The sequence below is a fragment of the Ambystoma mexicanum genome, chromosome 9 (assembly GCF_040938575.1).
Source record: "Ambystoma mexicanum isolate Mex_15411 chromosome 9, UKY_AmexF1_1, whole genome shotgun sequence".
In the NCBI taxonomy this organism is placed as follows: Eukaryota; Metazoa; Chordata; class Amphibia; order Caudata; family Ambystomatidae; genus Ambystoma; species Ambystoma mexicanum.
The window spans coordinates 89,559,222-89,580,222 of record NC_090931.1 but is presented as its reverse complement, the minus strand read 5'-3'; the positions used below and the strand labels follow the sequence as shown (position 1 = coordinate 89,580,222).

Genomic DNA, 21,001 nt, shown 5'->3' with positions numbered 1-21,001 from the left:
GGGCCTTTCCTCGAATTACATGCAGTGACACCCAGACAGTTTTTGCACGTGTACAATCAACATGCACCCATGTGGAGGAAAACGCCCACGTGCATTACGTCACAGATGCGCTTACATGCTAAGGGACTTTCCTCGAATTACACGCTGACGTGCAGTTTTTTCACGTGCCGAATCACTCCGTATCAAGCTGGCCATGTGACAACACACGGAAGACCACGCTCCTGCACAGAAGGCCATTTTCCTGCCCCCCAGAGCCCCGAGCACGCTCCCACCTGCCATCTGCTGCTGCCTGCCTGCCTGCCTGCCTGCCTGCCTGCTGGCCACATGCCCTGCTATTTGGTGCCTTCATGTCAGCCATCTGCAGGGGTCCAGTTGCTGTGACAACCCCTGCTGGAACAGAAGACTCCCGACTGGTATTCCATAACTCCACAGCCCAGCCCAGCCCCAGGACCCAGTTTCCTATAACACCATCTGACACCAGAGGCAACTCCCCAGCAGAGAGGCAGAGGGCTGCCAGCTTCACTGCCAATGAAGTTGGCATCCTGTTGAAGCAAGTCCTGGGGCATTATGATGCCCTCTTTGGAAGTTCACGCGCTGACAATGAAGGACGGAAGAGGATCTGGAAGGACATTGTGGCTGCCGTCAATGTGGAGGGGGTGACCGCCCACGGAAGCGCTGGGAGGACTTTAGGTCCAGGACCCTCAGCAAGGCCCAGCGCCGCTTGAAGGCAGAGCATGCAGAGGGGTGCCGGGTCCGCCTTACCAACATACAGATGAGGGTCCTGGAATGCATACACCCAGCGCTCCACCTCCAGATCCTTCAGAGGCAGACCTGTCCGCAGTCGAGCAGTAAATGTACATGCGTACTGATTGGACGCTGTGCATGTTGAGGTGTGGCAGGAGTGTGCAGGTTGGACATATGTCTTGGTAGGCCCATGTATGGATGTGTATGGATGTGTATGTACAGGGACACAAGCCTGCTGCATGTCATGTGTGGGGCGCATCAATGGTGTATGTGTTCAAATGCATGGTGCCCAAATGCATGTGTGGGTGCACACATGTTTACATTTCTGTGTATGTACTGTGGTACTGTGGCATGGTTGTGGTGTGACACATGGATGCTGGTTCTCCCTTCATTTATGTGCACAATGCACATGTGCGTGTGTGTATTTGTCATGTGTGCCACTGTGATACACCATGGATGCATGTGACACCGACATGTAGGAGGCTGATTGGCAGATGTGACATGGATGCCGATGATTTCACTGCGACACGTGGTGGAGATGTACAGATGCATGTATGTCTTGGGGCGTGTGTGCATGTGTTCGGCACTCCCCGTGTTGCATGTGGCGTCAGGCTAACCTTCGGATGCTCATGCTGTTGTATGTGTATGGATGGTGCTGCCTGCTGCAACATTCCTGTTGATTTGCGCATGTGTGTGGGTTCAAATGATATGTGTGTTGGGGAGTGTGGTGCCATATGTGAAGTTTGACACTGCCACTCATGTGCAACTGTCATGTGTGTATCAGACCATTGTACAGTGCCCTGATACCTGTGTTCTGTCTCTCCCTGTCTGCAGCGTCAACTGATGAAGAGGGCAGAGACGGTGCTGTGGAGCACAGCGGCAGGGATCCCACCGCCAGCCGGAGACGCAAGGCCCAGCTCCCTTCCCATGTTGTCATGTCGTTGGGGAGTGAGGAGTCTGGTGCCGCGTCCACAGCCGCAGCTGCCGAGGGTAGGTCCAAGAGACAGAGGTCGGAGGTGGACTCCTCCGAAGCAGAAGGGGCAGCTGAGACCCCACAGGGGCCTATGGAGGAAGATGGCACAGAGTCATCCAGGTTGGTGGGGGGTTTGGTTGAGGAGTAGGCCGTTGAAGGGTCACACACAGGGTCTGGAGGGGGGATTCCACTTGTGCTAGTGGTGCAGTCCAGGGGCAAGGACAAGAGGCAGCACAGGCGGCCGTGGAGGTGCCTGTGTGTAATCCTGTCCCCAATCCTGTGACTGCATCATCCCGCACCAGCAGGGATGCCTTCGTCCAGACCCGTTTTCAGCGAGGAGATGCGCGAACAACAACTGGCCTTCCTAACTCTGCGGATGTGGCAATCCGGGACCGTGTTGAGCCTGTCCTGGCTGGGGTGGCGTTGCGTCAACGTGGCATCCGGGATGACATGCAGGGTTCTCGTGAGGACTCTGCACGTTATTTTGGATGCCTCATTGACCGTGTTGACCTACTAGGACGGGTCACCAGTGCTGCGTTCCTCCATGTGCTGGACCTTCTACCAACTCCCTCCTCAACTGAACCCCCTATACGCCAGTCGTCCTATGTGCCATCTTCCTGCCCAAGTATCACCTGGGCACCCTGTGGAGCTGCCTCTGACCCAGCGACCAGGCTGGTGGAGGACACATGCCTGCCACAGTCGGGAGTCGGAGGTCCAGCAGGGGTGGCCACACCAACAACTGGACCCCAGCAGGAGGAGGATGTGCAGACATCAACAGACAGGGCACATGCACAGCAGTAGCAGGCTCAAGGTGGGAGCGATGATAGCTTGGGGCCATCAACATCAGAGCGGCAGGCATTGGCCAGAGGGAAGGAGGACCCTGGATTGGGAGTGTCTTCCGTGTGGCAGCGGTTGGGCCGGCAAATAGATGCGGAGCAGCGGTGGGCGGAAGAGGCACGGCTCACTATGGTCAGGGCGGAGAACTCCATGCACAGGGCGTTGAGGCGGGCTGAGTACCTCGAGGAAATTCGCAGGTAGTTGAAGGTGGACATGGCTTTATCCCTGCAAGACCTCGGGGCCAGGGAACAGGCTCGCCTCCAGGACGTTGAAGAGGAGTTCGATGATGCCCTGGCCGGGGACATCAACAAGTGAGCCGTTGGACTTGCCCGCCGCCTTTATAAATAGTTCTGTAGGTGTAAGTTTCCTTTCTATTTTTCTTTCATTTGGGGTGCATGGACTATGCCCCGCCTTTTTGTATATGGTTATTTATTAGGTAGGGTTTTTTGTAGGGTTCCTTTGGATTGTTGGTTATTGATATCAACATTGACATTTTTTCATTCATTTTGGACATTCAGCCTTTTATTTCTTATTCATTTTCTTGTGTGATTTTCTTTCAATCGTTATTTTTTGTATATAATACATTTTTATTTCATACTTCATTTGTGTGGTATTCTCTCATTGGTTTCGTGCATGTCACAGTGTGGGTTTTCTCATTCATGTGTCGCCATTGTGTGTGTCTGATGGACATGTATTAATTGGCATCCTTGGCATTTGGGATTTATCATGACATGGGGATTTCAATGTGGAGAGGATGGAAGGCTTGGTTGGGTCTTTGGACTGGGGTGGCGTGGGGTGGGATTTGGGTGGCCATAAGGGCCATGAGTCTGGATTGTGATGTCATGTTGGGGGGGGACATGAGTCGGGGCCTGCTGTCAGGTGCCCGTCACTGGGGGTGGGATGGGGGGACATGTGGCAGGGCTCCCAGTTGCATGGTGCCATGCGGGCTGGATGCGGGGCATGCCCAGGGGTGATGGGCTGCCTGTGGGGCATGCCCAGGGGTGTAGGGTGCTTCCCTGTGGTGTGGGCTGCCTGTGGGGCATGGGGAGGGGGGTAGGGACACACCAGGGAGGGCCCACACTGCCAAATCGCGTGTGTAACTCCCCACGCACCCCTCAGAGTACACGTACCCCTAGTGAAAACAACACATGTAAAACTGCACACGCAACCCGCAGAATGCCTGAATGCAGCCCATCCTCCCTCTGCATGCCCCACAGGCAGCCCATTACCCCAGTGCATGCCCCACAGCAGCCCACACCACAGGGGGGACTTTTCCCATGCATTTTCACTAGCGCAAGAGGGGTACTTGTATTCTGAGGGGTGCGCGGGGTGTTTCACATGCGTTTTCGCTAGCACGAGAGGGGTACGTGTATTCTGAGGGGTGCGCGGGGAGTTTCATGTGCGTTTTCGCTACCGCGAGAGGGGTACATGTGTTCTGAGGGGTGCGCGGGAAGTTTCACATGCGTTTTCACTAGTGCAAGAGGGTATGTGTATTCTGAGGGGTGCGCAGGGAGTTTCACAGGCGTTTTCACTAGCGCGAGAGGGGTACGTGTATTCTGAGGGGTGCGTGGGGAGTTTCACATGTGTTTTCGCTAGCACGAGAGGGGTACATGTGTTCTAAGGGGTGCGCGGGGAGTTTCACATGCATTTTCACTAGCGTGAGAGGGGTACGTGTATTCTGAGGGGTGCGCAGGGAGATTCACATGCGTTTTCGCTAGCGCGTGAGGGGTACGTGTATTCTGAGGGGTTGCGCGGGGAGTTTCCACACATTTTCGCTAGCGTGAGAGGGGTACGTGTATTCTGAGGGGTGCATGGGGAGTTTTACATGCGTTTTTGTGGTTGGGGGGCTGTATGCTGGTCCACTGGCCTTTGTGCCATGCACTGGATTTGTGCGATGTTTATGGCTCATGGGGCGGGGTTTGGGGGCGTAATTGGCGCTGCTGCAGGTTATCTGCGCCACTATGCACCACGGCTGGTTATGGAAGTTGAAATCCATGAATACGCTGTGCGCTGAAATAGGTTTTGGCGCAAACGGATGGCGCAGGCTGCCGCATGCGCACTCTGTGCGCCAGCCGCGTGCGCCACCTGTGCGCCGAATTCTATGAATTACCCACTTAGTCTTGACCACCTGCCAAGCTACTGTAATTGGTCTGGCTTCTCCAGAAGGTTCCCCTGTTCCACTAAACTACGGGGTCCCCCAAAACATCTGTCCACCAGGTCAGAGTTTAGAAATCCATCCTAACAGTCAGCCCCCTTGATAACTCGCACTCCATACTATGACACTTCAAATTAATGGAATCCAAGATTTTCAGCCAATCCACAGTGCTCAGAATAGACCTTCAGCCAATGGATCCAAGAGTCGCCCAACATGCATACACTCTAGCTCCTCAAAGACATAGCAAAAGCCATCTTCAGTGGTCTCAACAAACAAAACTCCTGCCACCCTTTGTTCCTGTACACCACACCCAGGAAACTTGATTGGCTGATCCTCTGATGTCCGCGGACACAAACAACTGTCTGTGATCTCCGCAGTCCCATTTCCAGGCCAGGCACACTTATAAGACCTGGATGTAGCACGTGCCATCTGCGGACTACCACGATTCCGCAGAAATAGCACAGGGCAGCCTTTCCACCATTTCCACTTTCATGTTTGTAACACTCCCTCATTGGCTGCGTTCAGTCACACATCCATCCGCCAATCACATCCAAAATATCTACACCTAACCCTGTCTTCTCAGTTCAACATTTCAGATGTACACTTGTTTAATATGTTGGTAGTACATGTATACCTGCCAATATGACCCATTCCAATCGCTAGATGCTTAACAAGTCTTACTTTTTTTCTTTGCGTTCTGTGACTTGTAATTCCATTTTCTCCCATTATAAAGCTGAGACTACAAGTCCCACAAGGCAAAGAAAAAAACAGGTCCCAAATGGAAATTCGAAAGTGTGACATTTATATTGAATGAAAAATATGAAATGTTATGCTATGCTATACAATGTTTCTTTTTAAGAGCATTTTCATGTAAGTTGAAAATGCATACGTGCATTTATAGCAGCACTGTGTATAACTGTTTCCTAAAAGAAAGGAAAAGCAGATGCAAAACATTTCTACAACCTGTTTCAGTGGCACTTGATATGTGGGAGTGTAATATCTATGCAGTACATGCATACTTGCTAACATAACCCATTCCAATCTGTAGGCGGTTCTGGGTTTTTCTGTGCAATCTGGAACTTGTAGTCAAAGTTTTAGAGTCCCAATCGCAACCAAGAAACCTAGGATTACATGCAGTTCTACAGATTGGAATAGATTATGTTGGCAAATGAAGGCAAGTCCCTTTGTATGCACACTCCAGAATAAAGGCAACCCGCAAGTGAAATAGGCCAGGAGATTGCGTTGCAAGCATAACAAGGTTTAATCGTACAGAATACAAATATCAGCAGAGGACTCTGCTGTTAGAGAGCACTCTGACTCTTTCAGTTACAAACAGGGGCTTATAAACCCCAAATATTTCACAATATACAGTAAAATTGGGTGCCACTGATTGGATGCACCTTACACATGAGCCTGCTCCATAGCGGATGCCAGGCATTAGTTGGTTAGTTTGTTCCTGTCAATCTGGATCCACGTGGGTCAGCCGGGCTCATCCTCGAGGTGAAGGTCGGGCACACATTAATAAATTTTTCCTATCTAAGCTAAACATGTTAAGCCTAGTCATTAACTCATTGTGGCAGGCACCTGGGCAGCAGGGGAAATGGTGCCAGAGGGAACGGAGGGTAAAATACAGTCATGCTGATCCACAGATTCAGGACCTCATTGATACCACAGTTCCCACACTCAAGGTCTCCACCCGAGGTGTTAATCTTTAATGTATGCCTCCCTGTACCGCGTGGTACAAAGGATATGTTGTCATGTGTGAGAGAAATACAGTCGTGCATGCTTAGATCTTCTGTAGACACTTGATTTATGTTAGGGTCTGGGATTGCAGGCTTATCCCAGGAATACAGAGGTGTGAGGGTCGAGCCAGTGGTGTGGGGCTGGCCCCGGCCTGGCTGGGTGAGAGTTAGAGGCCTACTGGCAATTTGGTGGAGATGAGTGGGCGCAGCGCAGAGCCTAGTGTTGTCTCACGATCGTGCAGTGCACATTCATTTGAAAGATACTAAATATTCGCAAAACTGGAGCACAAAAGGGGAAGTGAACTTCTGTGGGAACAGGGCTCAGCAGAATCAATGTGCCTTGCAGGACTTGGGCCTAGTGAGCAGAGAACGAGAATCTGCGTATCCCTTTTCGGGCCTCATACAAAATGGAGTCATGGGCACTGGATTTCTAATGTCGTGCATCCACTTATAAACGCTATAGTGCCTCTACACATTACCCGATTACTCCCCTTGTATGTTATATCATCTCATATGGTGCTTGCCTTATCTGGAAGAGCCTAGGGGGTGGGATAGGCTAATTTCCATCCCAACACAAGTATGCATGTACTGCCAACATAGTAAACATAGACATGCCAAGTGCTACAAATCTTTTCCATCTGCTTTTCTTTTCTTTTACAAAAAAGATGCACATAGTGCTCCTATAAATGCACATATGCATTTTTAACTTTAATGAAAATGCTCCTAAAAAGAGACATTTGTAAACACTCAGCATTTTCCATTTTCCTTTCCATAAACATGTCACACTTTCCAACCTCACACATTACATCCCTTACACTGCTACCATTGCCCGCCAACTCACACATATCTGTATACGGCCAAAGTAGCTATATACAACACTTCACCTTACATATAAAGTACTCTTCTTTTCAAACCTCTACTATAAGACATGAAACACTGCTGCAACAACAATCTGCCATTGCATTACCACATGGCCACACTTTCCCTATAACTTAAAAACACTGCAACACATTACACATACATTGCCCCACAAACACAGCACTTCTTTCATTAAAATCAGCAGCACTAAAGTAACCAACACATGCACCTTTTTCTTACACCCATTTTTGCCCTGTTCATTCTAATTCCCAAACACCACTACTCATACTCCAATTGTTCTAACAACATACTTAACATACTTTAGTACACCATCCATAACACCATGCTATTAACTCTTTTTCCCCAACAACTCCTCCTACCCTCATAAACAACAACCTCTATTACTAAAGTACGTGACCATTAACATATATACTTATTATCTTTCTTTTACTATTACAGGAAAGAAGAACATTCCGAAGACAGCTACCGAAAAAAGAACACTCTTCACATCCTACAAAGGGCCTCATTACGATTTGGGCAGTATTTGGGCTGTAATACCACCCAATAATATTACTGTTAGCACCCACCGTTCCGGCCGTATTACCACCGGATCACGGGTTAGCTGCAAACTGTAAGTCCCCATTCGCCAATGGGGAATTTTCAGCGCAATTACTGTGCAGTAATACCACGGGTGGTAATTGTGCTGAAAATGGGATTTTGTTTCAGCAAATATTCCCCCAGCTCAGAGAAGGGGATGAATAAGCCAGACTAATGATGCAGGTACCGTAATTAGCACCAAGGTCCCTTTGCAGGTCCCAACTTTAACGGCTGGTCTACACCAGCCGTTTAGGTCGGGTCCCGCAAAGGGACCTCATAGTAAGGCGGTAAGGGTTTACCGGTACCGGTACCGGTAAGGGCACCGGTACTGGTAAACCCTTACCGCCTTACTGTGAGGTCCCTTTGCGGGACCCGACCTTAACGGCTGGTGTAGATCAGCCGTTAAAGTTGGGACCTGCAAAGGGACCTTGGTGCTAATTACAGTACCTTGGAATGGGGTGGTAATTCCCCTTTCCTCCATGGTAGTACCGGTATGGTACCGGCGGTAACCATGGTGCTAATAGCACCATGGTTTACCGCATTCTGTGTAATGAGGCCCATAGTGACATACGTATACAAATCTTACACTTCCAAAAACATAAGTCTGGCAAATGCTGCTGACATAGATATAAAAATAAAGGTAAATGCTTTACTAAATGTCGCTTTGTCTTCCATAGACCAGTTTGCAAAAAAGGACAAGTAAATAGACACAGTGTAAAAGGCAAATCCCCCAAAAATATATACAACATTAAAAGGGACAAAGTACATCAATGATTAAAAATGCAATCATTGCTCTCCTGTGGAATGCAAACATAGACATACAATACAATACAATGCAGACAATTCCACTGCAGTTGCAAGATATGTCACACTGAATCTCACCAAAGCCGAGAAAACAGAGCTAAACAACATCTGGGTTGACATATCATCTGACAAAACATTTTCACAAAAATTGTACACCTCTGACATAGAAATGCTCACCCATAGAGAATGTGGGTGCTACGAAGCTGCAGACCGTTTAACAGGTACAGCCTTATAGGGCAAATCTGAAAGCATTGTCTGGCTGAAGTTTGGTCCAGCTTCATCCCGAAAAAGAGTACTAAGATCCTACCAAGAGATAGAAGCAATCGCCACAAATGATCCCAACAGCCAGGACATTTTAAAAAACAATTTTGTTGACACATACTACCCAAACAGAAGTGCTACTTTGGAAAACATGTGCCTGTATGACAAAGCCCAAATCTACTCCTACAAAAACAATGTCACATCAGATGAGACAACTGGCAAACATTCAGTCTCAACTTGTGAAGGAAGCCTAATATAACTTACCTAATCCAGCCTAATTAATCATATAAAGTTATCATTTAAATCTCTGCAACATAGAGAACTGTATTACATGGCCCTGCTGCAACTTTTTAAACCTTGGAGAAAATAACAAGAATTATTTTTTTATTTTTTATTATTGTTACGATTGAGTTCATCAATCTTTTAATAATGTTCTTTTCATTAAATCCATACATTCATTAGCAATGTTAAGTACAGGTTCAAACAATTCATAATTCAAGTTATGTAAAAACAATTAAAAGGGTGAAAATAAACAGTCTCATCAATATTTTACATTGCATAAAAGATCTTTTTGTGGCGTTTTAACATGTCTGTCCAGTTAGCAGATTAAAAAAAAAACAGACAGATAAGTGTAATTAATATTAGTGAGGATTCTTATGATGGCTTTTCGAACTGCCCAAGTGTGAGGGCTAATATGAATTTTGCAGTTGCAACTTGAATCATAGGGGATTGCGATTGAAAAATGTTGTGCCACAAAGTTTGTGAAGTCAATAGCCTGTAGTCTTTAAAGAATGGATTTAAGTATCCCATTCGTTGTTTAGTTAGACACAGGCATTCAGTCATCAGATTTTGTACATTTTCCTTTTGTTGTGAATCACAATGAAATCAACAAATGTTGTCTGCTTTGTCGATTAAGCACTTTCTTTGTCGAGTAATTTCTCTGGTGTTGCATATATTCAGGTGGAAACATAAGAAAATATTCCTATTTACTGGGCTGGGGAATTTTAGCAGATAGACTTCAGTTTGTCGCAGGTTTTTGGCAAGAATTATTAGGTTACTATGACTCATTTGAAACTGCCTTCAAAACAAATGAAAGCAGTATAACAAATGTCAATTTCAAACAATACAAACAAATGTTGGACACAGAACGCCAACAAGAGGAAGAAATTGTAGCTCAACTAGATAAAGAAACTGCTGAGGGCATTTAACCTTCCCTTACAGGAAGCCAAGAACCACTTGGAGAACCACTCATTCTAAATGAAGCAGAAATAGCCATGGCTTGGCTAGATAATACCATGTATCAATATAAACAATCTGAAGAAGACTTTTCAGTGCTCAAATCACAGCTAAATGATGAACAGCTCACCATTTATCTAGAAGTCTCTCAAGAAATTGAACATGGTTTTAAACAAGAAACTAAAAGTGTAGCTGTAAAAAATAAACTTCTGCTCCTGTATGTAAGTGGTGAATCTGGTCCTGTAATTAAAATAATCAGCACATTTCTACAAAACTTAACAAACAACAACCTTTTGGCTGTAGTAACCGCCCCCACCGGTTTAGCTGCCAACAAAAATGGAGGTTTAACATTACACCGACTACTGTTCCTTCCAGTAGAACACCAGCACAAATTAGAATACTACAAATTATCAGCAGAATCTGCTACTGAAGTATGCAGAATTCTGAAACAAATGAAAGTGCTCCTGATAGATGAAGTAAGTATGGTTTCCAACCTCATGTTGCCTTTAATTCACCTCAGAAATCAAGAAGTCCTAAAAACCGACTACGAAGAACGGTTTGGAGAAAAACACATTATTGTTTTCAAAGATCTCCTACAGTTAACATCTGTAAAAGGTCAACATATTTTCAAATCATTAGGACACAAACAATGCCTCAACACAGCATTGGAAATGTAACCTCTGGCAACATTTTCAGTACAGAGAACTAACTCAAAACTTGTGTCAGTATGCAGACCTAAATAATGCTAACATTTTAAAAAGCATTAGAACTGGTCTGCTTACTAAAGATGCACATTCCATCCTTGCTAGTTGACTAATCCATGAGCTATGTGGGAAAACACATCTGCTCTTAATGCCATGCAACAATGAACTCGGCAAAATACAAAAGGCATGTCCTTAATACCAACCCTTGCAAGCTGTAGTGAATTCAAAGGGACAATGGTAAAACAAAGAAATGCAACCCACACAGCATATCAACTCCACAGACAAACTAGAAGTGCATGGCATGACACTCCCTTTGTGTCAATAAGCAGCAGCATGACTAAATAGCTAAAATGTATCTCCAACACAACAGGATTGGAGAAAATGTTAACTTTGTGTCTAAACTACAGAGTATTTCCAAAATGTAACCTAGATCACGCATGGATTGACATTGGCAGTACAGTCTTTAAAGAAGGCATGGGTTATGTAACACTTTCACGTCTCTGTACATTCAATGGTCTATTGCTAACTAACTTTGATGCAAAGAAATTCAATGCTGACATTCCTTGCATCCTAGAATACAACAGGCTACGTGCATTGTACACCCCATCTAGATATGTACCATGTACCTCAAAAAAGAAAACCTTTAAAAAGAAAACTAATACAAACAGAACCTATAACAGATATTCCAACAATACTGCTAAAGAAACAATGACCAACTGCTTCTCCATCAGATAATACCACCACAAAACTGTCTAGTACAATCTCAACCGCATATCCATCAGAAGTCAAAGAGACACATATCTCTTCTGAAAAAAACAACTGCAGGCCCATTAAAGAATGCAGAGGAACCAGTCTCTGGTTCATTTAAATTCAGCAATCTAACTGGAGTAAATTGCTATGCAAATGTAACAATCAATCTTCTCTTCCAATAGTCACCAATTGTTCATAAAATTTACTTAAACGGCTTGGACCAGTTGTGTTTGCAAATGCTTGTTCTTCATAGAAATGCCACAAATAATGCTCACAGTGCTTACAGGGCCTCAGGTATAACACAATAATTGAACTACTGTGCAGGGATGGTAACATTTACGATAAACACACAAGACAATCCTCAAGAATTACTAATGTACTTACTTCAGGTATTACAAACCAAAAACATCCCTATAAATGTAATCTTCCAGATTTCATACATGTGGAAACATACATGCACTCTCTGCACCAATGTGACACAAGAGCACATCCCTAATAAACAATTTGCATATATATCCATACCAAATTGTGAATCTATTCCATTTCACTAGCTTCTGCAGAATGCAAATCATGGTTTTTATGCCCTTTTTGGAATTCCGACTATTGTCCCAGCATACAAAAAAAACTCACATAGCCAAAATGTTATACTAATGCTTCTAATGTACAATGCATATGATACTAAAAATAACTGTAAACTCACTAGCTTTACACACGCCCGTGGCAAGAAAACCTTCACAAGAGTAGACCTAATGTACCACATTGGTGCTGTAACCACTTCAGGGGGACTATGCTGCATATGTCAAAAAAGAAGTGGTTGGTTTAAATGTAACAACACCTCCAAAACATAGGTTACCAGCAAATCTAACAAATGCCTATTTAATATTCCTTCAACCCAAATGTACCCTCTAACTGTAGTACAATCAACAGTTTGACTATTCAACAGGTGTCTAAATACATCCATAATACTACAATAGTACTTTTAAAAGTCAATCAAGTTAGAATACGCCAACAGGTAGATAACTACTACAAAAATACCCTTTATTGCAATACACTTCAAATATGCCATCACAATTCTTGTTACTACAAAACTTCTTCTAAAGGATACGGTAGTTAGAATATGCCAACTAGCATCTAACAACTACTTTAAACATTCTCTTAATGACAACACACTTCAAAGAAACATACTATCACACTTACACTCACATAATTGTAATAGCATTTTTTTTATCCTGTAGAAATTCTTTGCCAATGACCCAATGATTATTGTATGTTAATACAACAACAGTGTATCATACACTAATGGTGTACCAAACATAGAACATAGAATGTACTGTTTATGAGGGTCACAAAAGTAATGTATGTGTAAAATGGTATGCAATTAAAGTTCTTAAACTATCCTGCTTAACAACTTATACAGTTTTTGTCTCCACAAAAAATTAACCAGAGATTCCAGCTTCATTACTGAATGCAACCAACCGTACCAAGTATAAACAAATACATATTCCATCAGCACTCTCCTCAATTGTACTTTAATCTTAAATACCATATATAGTTCAATTATATAATTCCACCATTTTACTTTGTACTCCCACTACATTACATATAATTACTATACACATATCACTACTGTGGTGGTTGTGGCCAGTGGGCAGAATCTTGGGCCCATGGCCTATGGCCATGCCCCCAAGAATCTGGCAACTGGCCACAACCACCACAATAGAATGAAACCATATAACAAGTATGCGGACCACGATCTGGTCCATCTGTACCTATCTCGTCCTGAAACCGCGGTTCGGCTCAGGAGCTGCTTGGAGGATTTAGGTGCCTGATGGAAAAAAATGCACTTAAATTAAATGGCGGTAAAACTGAGGTCTTAGAGGTTGGCAAAACCTGCCCCCTCTCCTTCTGGACTCCTGATTTCTGGCCTCTTTCTCTTGGACCTTTCCCTATTCCGTCTTCCTCAGTGAGATCTGGGGGTAGCATTTGCATCTTCTCTTTCTATGGCAGAGCAGGTTGGCGCTGTCCGTAAATCGAGTCACTTTAAATTACGTACCCTGCGGAAGGTCCTCCCCTTTATATCTTGCCATTTCCATTCCCCTGTGGTTGCGGCTTTGGTCCTTAGTACAGTTGATTACTATAATTCACTGTACTATAGCCAACCTCACTATCTGTTAAACCACATTCAAATGCACCAGAATGCGGCGGCTAGAGCAATTTTACACCCCTGCGCACAAGGTAACTCAGTCCAGGGTGCCTAAACCCCCTCCCACACCCCCTGTGGTACCCAGACAGAGTGGCACCACTTTTGGAGGCTTCTGTGGAGAAGCCCGCCAAAATGTAGAACAAAGGGCTCGACTTGGGTTGGAGTCACAGAAGAGAACACAAACGCCATTTTAGAAACGCGTCCTGGCAAAAAATACCAACCGGTGAATTCATATTAAATAAATAAACCGGTGGTATGTTCGAGGCTATGAGAATTAAATAATTAAAGTTGGTAGCCTCGAACAATGGGAAAATCCCATAGGGATATATTTGCGGTCGAATATAAAAAGTAGTATCCACTGCCACCAGCCAAAACTCGATCAGGGGGGACGGAGACGTGCCCCCTCGACTAACAGACCCCGGGGCAATCGAATTGCCCCGACCAGTACGTCCACAATATGATGGTTTGTACCGGTTTCTGTTAATAATTTGGGACTAGTAAAGCCAATGGTGACTTTACACGCACTGGGAGACAGTAGTCAGTCCCAGGGTATGGAGTCTATGGTGGGGTGTCACTATGACACCCCTGTGTTACTGCACGGAGGGTTCTGTGTAACACACATAGGAAAAACACATGAGACCCTATGGAATAAAGGACGCCATAGCCCATAAAACACATTACCAGTCAAAGGAATACCATAAATCATGTCCAAGAGTGGGAGAAAAAGAGTCTCACTCTTGGCAGGAGGAAAAAGCAAACTCCAGAAATCCAGCAAAGCTGCTGAGGGACTCACTAGGTTAGGAAATTCAGCCTAAAGAGAGAATTCTCCCTAACACACGCCCCCCCAGACTAAGGGACAGGAGGATTTAATCCACTCCTGGATGAACCTCATACCTCTAGTCGATTACATACATCCTAGAGAGTCCATCAGCATTTGGATGGTGACACCTTGACCTGTGCTCAATGGTGAAGTCAAACCATTGAAGGCAGATTGACCATCTCAATAGTTTTGGATGTTCCCCTTTCATTTGCATTAACAATCTCAAGGGTTGGTGGTCAGTCTGAATGACAAAAGTAGAACCATACAAGTATGGCCTAAACTTCTTCAGTGCCCACACAATAGCAAAACATTCTCTTTCGATTGTTGCCCACCTTGTCTCAGGATCCTTCAGCTTTCGGCTGAGTAAGCAAATGGGGTGCTCCCTACCTTTCCCATCCAGTTGACTGAGGACTGCACCTATTCCTACATTTGAAGCATCTGTTTGCACAATGAAAGTTTGGAGATAGCCAGGAGCTCTGAGTACTGGGGCTTGGCAAAGAGCCTTTTTCAGGGTTTCAAAGGCCTGATTGCATTCCTCATTCCATCTAACCTTTTTAGGGAATTTAGGAGAGGAGATGACATTCAGTGGAGAAGCTATGGACCCATAGTTCTCAATGAAATTCCTGTAATACCCAGTGAGACCTAAGAAGGCTCTCACCTGCGTCTGAGTAGTAGGTGTTGTCCAATTTTGCACAGCTTCAATCTTACTGGGCAAAGGCCTTATTTCTCCACCTCCTACCTCATGTCCAAGGTAGACCACTTTACTCTGTCCAATCTGGCATTTACTTGCCTTTATGGAGATTGGCCTTTCCAAGAGCCTGCAAAACGTATCTCAGGTGGTCCACATGTTCCTCCCAGGAATTGCTGAACACTGCTATGTCATCCAAGAATGCCATGCAGAAGTCCTCCATCCCATTCAGAACCTGGTTTACCATCCTTTGAAACTTAGCAGGTGCATGTTTCAATCCAAAAGGCATAACCTTAAACTGGTATAAGCCAACTGGGGTAGAAAATGCAGTGTTCTCCTTGGCATGGTCTGTCAGGGCTATTTGCCAATAGCCTGACGTCAAGTCAAATGTGCTGAGGAACTTGGCTGCACCAAGTCTATCCACCAACTCATCTGTTCTTGGCAAAGGGTGGGCATCAGTCTTAGTGACTGCATTAAGAGCTCTGCAATCCACACAGAATCTAAGTTCTTTAGATCCTGCATTTGGAACTAACACAACTGGGCTAGACCATGGACCAGTAGAGGGCTCTATTACCCCGAGATCAAGCATCTTGTTGACCTCACCTTTGATGTGGGTTCTTACATTTTCTGACATTCCATATCCTCTGCTTTTGACTGGCAGACAGTCACCAGTGAGTATGTCATGCTGTCCCCAAGGGGTCAAGCCTGGTGAAAGTGAGAACAGAGAGGCAAACTGATTCAACATAGATTTGCACTCTTCCTTTAGCTCAGGTATCAGATTTGAAGAGAGATTTACTCCTTCAATTTTGTCATCTAAAGGTAAGCCTCTGAGGAGATCAGGAAGAGCGTCACTCTCTTCTTCTTCCTCTGATGATGCTAGAAGCAAAGCTCCTACATCAGGTCTGGAGACATACGCTTTTAGTCTGTTGGTGTGGAAGACTGTCAGAGCCTCCTTGGGGTTGCCCGAGTCCACCAGAAAGTTGACCTCTCCAAGTCTACCCACAACTTTGAGAGGTCCCATCCATTTGTCTTGCAAGGCCCTCTGCCTTGTTGGAATCATAACAAGAACTAGCTGGTCCTGAGTAAACTCAACCAAGTTAGCCTTTTGGTCATGCCAGTGCTTGACCAATGCCTGTCCAGCTTTCAAGTTATTACTTGCTTCTGCCATCATTTGTGACATTCTCCTTTGGAGACCTATCACATAGTCAGTCACTCTGACTGGCTTGGGGGAAGGAGCACTCTCCAACCCCTCCTTGATCAGAGCCAATGGACCTCTGACCGGATGACCATGGAGAAGTTCAAAGGGAGAATAACCTACTCCCTCCTGAGGGACTTCTCTATAAGCAAAGAGAAGGCATGGCAGTAGAAGGTCCCACTTTCTTTTAAGGGGGTCCTCTAAAGCACCTATCATGCTCTTCATGGTTCTGTTGAACCTTGGATGTGGAACTGAAAATCAAACAGGAAGGTATCACTACAAACATATATCACAAACCCACAGATTTTAACAATACTCTACATTTTCAAAGCCATCATCCGGAACATCTGAGAAATAATTTACCGTACAGTAATTTCTTCGTCTCAAAAGGATCATCTCATCCACAGAAACACTTAAAGAGGAAAATATTCGGATGACCGAGAAATACAAGAAAAGAGGATATCCAGAATCTACGATTAAAAAAGCAGAGGAAAAAACACAGAAGTTGGTTAGAAAGAATCTACTAATTGCAAAAAACAAATCCAAGGAGATACCATTCCTATATGCATTAAGATACTCAGCTCAAAGTCACCATATAACAAGAATGATTAAGAAGAACTGGAGAATTATAGAACTTGACCCGCAACTCAAGAGACTCTTTCTGAACCACCCATAATTGTGTATAAATGAGGACGGAACTTCAGGGATCAACTAGTTAAAGCTGAAAGACCCAGATTGGACAGTCAACGAACATTAACAAAGAAAAAAGCAGGCACCTTTGCATGCTTAAGTTGTGGTAATTGCAACAATATAATGAAGGGCAGCTATGTGAGACACCCAAACAATGGTAACAAAATTCAATTACACGACTTTGCTACATGTGATACTAAATCCGTCATCTACGGACTAAGTTGTCCCTGCGGGATCTACTATGTGGGCCAGACCCAGAGAAAGGCGAAAGAGCGCTGGAATGAACATAAGAGCAATATAAGGACTAAAACATACATTCACCAGTAGCTAGACACTTTGCTATGAAAAAACACAGCATAGCACAATTAAAGGTCATAATACTTGAAGTAGTGAAGAAATCCCAGAGAGGAGGCAACCATGGCAAACTGATGGACCAAAGAGAGATCCATTGGATCGAAAAACTAAACAGTCATGCACCAAATGGAATGAATGAAGACTATAGTCTGGCTTGATTTTTGTAAATCACTAATGATGGACTTCTGGGGAGCCCCTCCCCACTCTAAACACCATAACAACTGAGGAAATAAATATAATCAGAAAGATACAGGTGAAAATAACATAAAACCCCATTGGTTGGGCATCATCATCATGCCATAGTAAACCACAAATCCATTCCTCATAGATCTTTTCTCCCAATTATGCAATAGATGACCTATCTTTTTTTCTCGCAACCAATGTTCCACAAAGTGGCGAACTAGGATGAGTAAAAGTGTAACAGATGTGTAAATACAAGACACTAATATGCTTACTAACGGTGCACTTTGTCATTAAACTGCAACAATATGTGTGTTACAAATAGTTAAGGGTTGCTATACAGCATTAGAAAACATGATGATTTATAATGTAACAGATATGTTATGACAGAAAAATTGTTTATTAATGTTGTTTCTTATTTTCTATACACAACATTGTGATACATGCATATAATATACAGCCTAAAACTTTAGAACAAACAACGCAGCATGTGAGCATACTGTCATAAAAGTTCTAATGAAGGCCTAGATGTTCATATTTATTAGTCTCTCTGAACATCTCTCCTTAACATTTTGTACCATGGCACTATTGCCATTGTGGAGTGCCACCCACATGTTCTTGTAATAAGGATTACATTTGAATACATTCTTACATATAGACACACATACACAGCATAGATCGATCTATACGCCACCGTCATGCGCAGACGTCATCACGTCATACGCTGACGTATTGTGGACGTGACATCATCACGCCGTGACGTGATTTCGTCACAATATAAACAAACGGCCATTTTTTGGTTAACACGAACGCCGAATGAAGCGGACAGACGCTTTATCTACTCTTTAAGAGGTGGGTCACATTAGATCTAAGTGGATGCACTGGTTGCATTTTAACTTGCATTTTAATTACCATGACTTTTTGATACTTCCACACGGCATATAGAGAGTTCAACTCAACATGTGATTTGTTGATTATTCCTACTATAGATACACACCTGTGAGGGACTCCCCATTGAGTGGATTCTAAACCAGGCACTTGGATACTGAGTGGAACCATTGCACCGAGTCCAGTTATCCACAATTGGATGTACATAATACCTATAATTGGGGGCTTGGACCTGACACCTCGAGGTAATTACAATGTTGGTACAGTTCTCATGATTGATAGACTGAGAGATGAGATATTATAGGCACTATAATTCTATAAATCCTTTCTTCCAATTTTTTGTCAAAAATAATTAGCTCGTGTTTTTTAGATGTTTTTTTTAGAATTGGTTAAAAGTCACTAAATTTCAGATTGAAAGACACTCTGAGTAAACCTACCGTAGAGACAGGTGACCGTCTAGGCGATCATTACTTCTACCAGTGATTATGACAATATGACAGAGGTGTTCATAACTAAAATACAGAATCTAACTATAGCATTATATGTTATAGGTGATTGAGAAAAAGTTAAAAAAAGAAAGTTTGAAAGTGGGTGAATAACTCCTGAAGAATGGGGATCAAACCCTGAAACGCGTCGAGTTAAAGCCACGAACATTGTTTAGCCCCGAGGACCAATGAAGGAAATTGCATAAAAACATTTTTTTCAAAAAATTATTTTCAGGAAGTGCATTTATTCTAGTATGCTGTGAATACGGAAATTAATGTTTTGTTGAAATAATATGTGAAGAACAATTGGTGGACTACAGCAACAATTTATTTGAAATATACAGAGAATTTTTTACAAAAAACTGGTTTCCTAAATTTTTGTGTTACTTATAATCAAGCTAAATGTTATAAATATTGATTGTATTTTCAATTCTAAGGGTGTGCAGGGGACGGGAGTGTTCCATAAGTGTATGGACACCTGTTATTTTTTTCTGTTGAACCTTTCAACCAGTCCATTTGTCTGAGGGTGGTATGCGGTTGAGAACTTGTAAGTAACTCTGCAGGTATTCCACATGGCTTTCATGTAGTGGGACATACAATTTGACCCCCTGTCAGAGATTAATTCCTTAGGAAACCCAACCCTGGTAAAAATACCAAGGAGGGCCTTAGCCACAGTCGGAGCTGTATCAATCCTCATAGAAATTGCCTCAGGGTACCTAGTAGCATGGTCTACTACAACAAGTATAATCCTGTTGCCTGAGGAAGTTGAAGGATCAAGGGGACCAACAATGTCGATCCCTACTCTCTCAAATGGGACTCCCACAACTGGGAGAGGCACTAAAGGTGCCACATTCTTGGAGCCAACCTTACCAGAAGTCTGGCAGGTGTGGCAGCTCCTGCAGTATTTATCTACTTCGGCCCCCATCTTTGGCCAATAGAAGTAGAGTCAGAGGCTTTCCTTAGTCTTCTTGAAACTCAAGTGACCAGCCAAGGGAATCTCATGGGCTAACTGCAAGAACTGTGGTCTGTTCTCTTGGGGTACTACAAGTCGTTTGTTGTCCCCAGGTGCAGACTCGGTTGGTTCACTGTAGAAGAGGCCATCTTCCCAGTATAACCTATATTTCCCAGGCTCTTGCCCTTCAGCCTGAGCATCTGCCTGGTGGCGAAGACCTTCCAGAATTGGACATTCTCTCTGTTCCTTACTGAAGTCTGCCCTGTTGGGTCCACCTTCTGCCAGTAAAGACTGCAGCTCAGGATGGTCAACAGGGTCCAGATCTCCAATGAATTCCTGGACTTCTACTAGCTCTTCTTCAGAGTCTAGTTCAACCACACAGGGTTGTACCTCCCTCTCAGCCTCAGCTGGAGGGGGAGTTACTGGTGTAACTTTGGACAACCTAGGGGAAGTCCTTGTTGGCTGCACTGGAGTGCTGGCTGTGAGGTTCTTTTTAGAAGTTTTAGGTTTCCCTTTTTCTTCTAGTTTCTTAGAGACAGCAGCTGACATCTCTAGTGGAGCAGGAGTGATCTCTTTCTTCATCATCTCCTTGGGAGTACCTCTCATGGTTCTCTCCCTTGCAGGTCTGGTGAGCTCCTGTAACATTTTACTAGGAGATCTGGGTGTATGTGACACTACTCCAAGAGTTATCACGTCATTACCCAGCAGAACCCTTCCTGGCACCTGACTTTGTATGCTGACAGGTATCTTCACAGTCATGTCATTACACTGGATGAGAACGGGTAATTGGGGAAGCATCTGCACAGGCCCTCCAGCTAACTTGGTGAGGCGTTTGGGTGCCTTAGCAACATCCTCAGCCTGAAAAAAACGATTTGTCCACCACAG

General features: G+C 44.2%; 1 protein-coding gene across 1 annotated transcript in view; it reads right to left on the bottom strand.

Moving 5' to 3' along the window:
• LOC138487689 (nicotinamide N-methyltransferase-like) overlaps positions 1–21,001 on the bottom strand; it is a 73,943-nt gene that overhangs the window by 32,596 nt on the left and 20,346 nt on the right. The window lies entirely within an intron of this gene.